Source organism: Ambystoma mexicanum, chromosome 3q, assembly GCF_040938575.1.
Source record: "Ambystoma mexicanum isolate Mex_15411 chromosome 3q, UKY_AmexF1_1, whole genome shotgun sequence".
Lineage (NCBI taxonomy): Eukaryota > Metazoa > Chordata > Amphibia > Caudata > Ambystomatidae > Ambystoma > Ambystoma mexicanum.
Genome location: NC_090926.1, coordinates 30211147 through 30217146, shown reverse-complemented (window position 1 = coordinate 30217146; position 6000 = coordinate 30211147).

Genomic DNA, 6000 nt, shown 5'->3' with positions numbered 1-6000 from the left:
AGGCATCAGCCGAAACTTGCAGGCGTGCAGGGCGGTAGGTTATAGTGAAATGAAACTGAGAGAAAAACAAACGCCAGCGAGCTTGCCTTGCAGTAAGGCATTTCATGGACTTGAAAGCCAAGAGGCTTCTGTGATCGGAATACACAGTAACACAGTGCTTGGCCCCCAAAAGTTGATGCCTCCATTCGACGAAAGCCTCTTGGATAGCCAGCAGTTCCCTTTCTGTAATCGCCTAATTCCTCTCATAGGCAGTGAGCTTTCGGGAAAAGTAGGCGACTGGATGTATATCCCCCGATTGAAGGCAGGCCTGGGACAGGACAGCACCGATAGCGAAACCTGAGGCATCAGCTTCCACGAAGGATGGCTTGTCAGGATTGGGATGCTGGAGTACTGGTGCTGTAGTAAAGGCGGCATTGAGATTCTCAAAGGCTTTCTGGGCTTCCTCTGACCATGCAAAAGAAACTTTAGCACTTGTCAAAGCAGTCAGAGAGGCTGCCAGGGAAGAGAAAGAATGTATGAAGTATAAAAAGGATTGCAAAGCTTTGACCGAGTTTGGGACCGGCCAATTCAGTACCGCCTTTACCTTGTTTGTTTGTTTGTTTGTTTTATTATTTGTAATGCGCGATCATACCCCGAGGTAACAGTACGCAGCAGTTACATGTATATGTGAAACTTGGTTACAACAGCAAAAATATATACATACACACAGTAAAGTAATAGCAATCTTAGTAGCAATCTTATATACATATATACAAGTAAGCACATGAGGGTGTGGAATGTACAAAGGGATGGAATACGGAGGACTTAGCACCTGGATGTGTTGAGCCTACGTTTTCAACCATAAGACAACCTTGGATCAGAGGTTTTGATAAGGCAGGTCCATTCTGAGAGTTGGGGGTAGGGAATTCCACAGTTTAGCTGCTTTCACTGGGAAGCTGTTGCCCCCTATGGTGGAGCGTTTAAAATTAGGGACAGAGAGGCAGTCTTTATAGGCTGTTCTTGTGGGTCTCAGGGAGGTCTGTCTGAAATCTGTCGATCAAATAAATCGGGGCAGCATTATTAAGAGATTTGTGAGTAAGTGACAAGGTTTTTAGGAGAATTTTGTCTTTGATAGAGAGCCAGTTATTCTGTTGGCTATGTGAGGTGACATGATCTCTTCTGGAGATGCCCAATGCCGCTCTAAGAGCGTTGTTTTGAAGAGTTTGTATTTTGCTGGTGGTAGCTTTGGAGGACCCAAGATACAGAGCATTGCAATAGTCCAGGTGGGACATTATACGGGCTCTAGCGAGGGTCAAGCAGCTGGTGTCGGACAGAAAGGGTTTGGCTGCACTGATCGGTTTACATGTGTAAGCAGTGGAAGAAGCTAAGGAGTTCACCTGTCTGTTGAGTGAAACGTTTGAGTCCAAATAAAAGCCTAGCGTTTTGACCTCTTGTCCTACATTAACGCTCACCTGGTATCCACGGGTACGGGGCACGTCACTCAGCCTGTTCTGACCTCTTACGACCTTGAACCCTTCACTGGAGGCTATTCGACTGGAGACTGGGCCTGAAACACAGGATTGGTAGAGTTTAACTCCCTATTGTCTCTGTGTGCTTGAGCCCCTTCTTCCCCGGGGTCCAACCCTTCCCTTTGATCCACAGCTCACCTTGTTTTCTTGGATAGTGTGCTCTCCGTCCTGCTTTCAGCGCAGGGGCGCGTTGATTATTGCGGGTTCGTTGCTGCCTAGTTACTTCACTGGCAAGAGTCCGACAGGTAAGTATAATGAGTCTTTTGAACAGTTCTTTAACTTCGTTCCTTTCCTTCCTTAGATGATGGCGGGCATCTGGGGATGGCGGCGTGCTGCTGAGATGAGTAGCGCTGAAGGTGAGTGAGAGCGCGATGCGCGATGCACCCCTTTCGTATTTGCATTGAACTGAGTTATTTTTCTGTGTCTTTTAGGTGCCGCAACGTTTTCAGCATGGATGCCAGTTATGAAGAACAAATGCGGTGGGTAAGCGCGGTATGCGGCGCCTCTAGATGTTTCCACGCTAACCTGGAGTGTCTTTTCCCTCTTGTAGATTGATGATAAGTTACGGAGACAGAGTTCCCCCAGAGCGGCTGGAATTCAGGTAAGCGTTTGAAGCTCGTACAGTATTGAAAAATAAGCGAAGATTTGCAGAATTCTTACTAATGCCTTTTTTCTGTTCTTTTCCCTTTTCTTTAGGAAGCAGCGTGCCGGGATGGGAATGACACCGCCGAAGATGCCCACAGAACAGAAGGAGCGATGAATGATGGGCAGAAGCGCCGCAAGGTAAGGCTGTTCCTAACAGTGTTCTTGTTCTTGCAGGAGCTGAGCGCAGAAGATAGATGCAGGCCTACTGGAGACCGATCCGAACGCGGTGTCACGCTGCAGGTGCAGAAACCGCAAAGCATGTTTCTCAGCCTGGGTGTGGCTTAAATAGTCTCTGGGTATCCCAGGTGTCTCTGGGCTGAACCACACCCAAAAGACTAGACCGCACATGCAGTTCTGGGAACCGAAATATGTGGGGGCATCCATCTTGTCCCCATCAATGCACTTCAAGTCCAATCCCCAATGTTATCCTATGGGAGTGAGTGAGTCTGGTGCCACAAGCGCCAAGTCTGACTCCAAGTGGGTCTTTGGAGGGATGGAGAGGCCCTTGAGGGCCATGTAGGTGATCGTGGCTTGGCTCCAGCCTGACATCTTGGAGGGCTGGGGACATGAGGGGCAGGAATCATGACACCTACCTGATGCTGTGGCCATCAATTGTGAAAGAAGAATAGACAGGGCCTAGTGCCCAGGATGATTAGTTCAGTTTTATCATCATTCAGGCATAGTCCATGTGTGGCCATCCATGCCTGGATGATGAATATTCACAAAGGCCAAATCCTTCCATAATCCCCAGACAGCAGAAGGAGGATCTGGGTATCATCTGCGTAGTTGGTGTAGGTGACACCGAGATGATCCAGATCATCGAAAAGGGGCTTAGTAAATATACTGTACAGTGTAGGCGAAACACTGGAGCCCTGTGGCACACCGCAGGTGATGGGTATGTGGTCTGCTGCTGCGGGTGAAAAGAACCTAATAGTTCTACCGTTAAGGAATGATCTTATCCAGGAGATGGCCTCAACGGAGAAGTGAGCTCAAGTGTTAAGGTGGGTGCGTAGGACGGAATGGTCGACCAGGTCAAATGCTGCAGAAAGGTCTAGGAGGAGGAGTAAGGCAGCTTGGCCATTGTCTCTAAGCTCATCGACCTGTGTTTTAAGGTCAATAAGAGCAGTCTCGGTCCCGTGTTGAGGACGGAAGCCTGATTGTCTGGCTCCTAGTAGATGTTGTTCTTCCAAGTACTTTTGAATTTGTACATAGGCGACCTTGTCCAAAATTTTTAGAAGAAATGGTACGGTCGTAAAAGGTCTGTAATTAGTGGGCGTGGCTGGGTCAAGTGTAGGTTTTTTTAGTAGTGGGAGTACCAAGGATTGTTTTAAATTGGTAGGGATAGAGCCGGTGGAGAAGGAGGCATTGATTAACTTTGTGATGAAAGGGGAGAGGTCACGGGCAGCATCCTTAATGAGTTGTGCAGGGCACAGATCTCCCTGACAGTTGGAGGGTTTCAATGATAAGATGATTTTTTCTACTTCGATTATGGTGACTTTGGAGAAGTTAAAGCGGGTGGTTTTGATTATTGTAGGCTTCTCAGTAGGTTTGGAGGGGAGGGGGTCATTCAAGGAGGATTATTTACATGAGATTTTGTTTTGTAATGTAACGATTTTGTTAGCTAGGGCATTTTGGATCTCAGAGCGCCAGTTTTTATCTTTAGTGCAAGTAACGGGTGGTGCTAGAGGGGTCTCTAGTTCTTTGAGGATGGAGAATAACTCCTTAATATTTGATTTGGCTTGGGATATACGGGAGTCGAAAGAGGTTCGTTTAGCTAGGCAGATTTCTTTTTTGTAGAGGGCTGCAAGTTTAGTAAGTTTGAGTTTATTAGCTGCTGAAGGAAGTTTCTTCCAGGTGGCCTCGCAGTTTCTTTTTTGCTGCCTTAAGTTTTGAAGGAATGGTGTATACCATTTATTGAGGTGCGATTTGGGCTCACTTGATCTAAGTTTAAGAGGGGCGATTAGGTCCAACAAGGTGGACATAATTGTATTATTTTTTTATTTTTTTTTATTTTTATTGTAAAACTTCCAACTTCATAAAATTATATCATTTTTTTTTACATTTCATCTAAAAGAGAGAGAAAAAAAAAGTTAGGTATTTCTTCCTTTCCTTCTTTCCAACTCTTCCTTCGTATTACTCAGATCTTATTTAACAGTTCAAGCTAGACTATTTGGAGAGTCGGTCTCACGGAGTACTATCCGATATAAATGGGTTGTTTCCGATTGGGCAGTTATGCCATTCAGATAGGAACTGACTTTAAAGCTTCATCAAAAAAGTTAATTAAGTGACAGGACAGCTTGATGTTATGCCCTGCCACAGCATAGTCCCACCAATCGTCTGACTCATTGGATAATGGTTTGAATTCTTTTAAATGTACTTCACGTAGTTTAGTCAACATGGGACATGCTGCTGCCAGATGTTTTAGAGACTCGACTGCTGATGTTTTGCAGAAGCGGCATTCGTTGCTGACTGTATCTTTGTTCTTACGCATCCAGAGCATCTCATTAGTGTTTAGAGCATTCAATCGTAACCTCAAAAATTGTGCCCTATGATGGCGCGAAGGGCAGTCTGTGAGAAATTTTGGTTGAGAGTGTAATTTAACCATGCTTCTGGAGGAAGGAAGGGTGGACTTGAGGGCTGAGCGGCTGTTGTACGTTGTAATCCAATCCCATGTTGCTAGCTTCTTCTTCGCGTGTTGTGGGCGCTGGAGTAACTCTTCTTCAAGTATGCCTGCTTCAGCCATAATCAAGTTTAGCTTAAGCTTCCATGCATCCGTGGAATCTTTACTTGGCTTGAGAATGTTATATGCGGGTATAGAGGAACCAAGTAGTATCTTACGTAGAGTTGATAAAGATTTCCAGACGATTGTCATGTAAATTGAGTTCAGAGCTAACTCATATCTCAGTTAGGATATTGAGGTGTAATTCGGAAGATTCAAGACACGTCTCCAAAATTTTCCTTCCAAACGGCTCCAGACATTATGATCGATGTTCAAGGCAGCTTCACCGCCAAAGGTTATTGTTGGTATTACTTTTTGAAGGTAGAACATGATAACAGGCGTGATGGAAAATTTCCCATAGTCAAAGTTGATTTTGGCCGCTTGAAGACTCAAGATCTTTGTTTTAGCTATCAAGTCATCTATCCAGGCAACTTCACATAGCGAGTCATTGACCATTGCACCTAGATAGCGGATTGACTTAACGACATAAAGGGCTTTTTGCTCTATATGCCAACGGAAAGATTTATCTTTCTTTGACATGGATGGTCCAATGCAGATAATTTTTGTTTTCTCTGCATTCAAACAGAGCTCATTGGCGGATAGAAACTCTTGCAAGCGGGAGAGAAGATGTTGGAGGCCGAGTTGAGTCTGGTCGACCAGCACTATGTCGTCAGCGTAGACCAGGTGATTTACAGTGTGACCATTGAGCTTGGGAGGAAAGCAATGGACAGACTTTAGCCACTCTGGTAGGTCGGCTATAAAGAGTTTAAAGAGGTCTGCTGCGAGTGGACAGCCTTGTTTGATGCCTTTGAACGTTCTTATTGGATCTGTGAGGTCGCCTTGTGAATGGACTCGGATTTGGATCGAGGTGTCAGAGTGCAGGGCGATGATGGGATCTAACAGATGATCTGGGCACTCCCACAAGCGTAATTTTGCCCATAATTTGGTCCGATTGATGGCGTCAAAAGCTTGTCGAAGGTCGACGAATGCAAAAAAGATTTTTTTTTTTCGCTTCCAGTGCTGACAATTTTAGAAATGACAAGAGTATAAGGTTCATATCGGTGCCAACATTTTTTGTGAAGCCTGATTTTCTGGAGTCAAATTTACCAGATGAGAGGGCCCAATTAA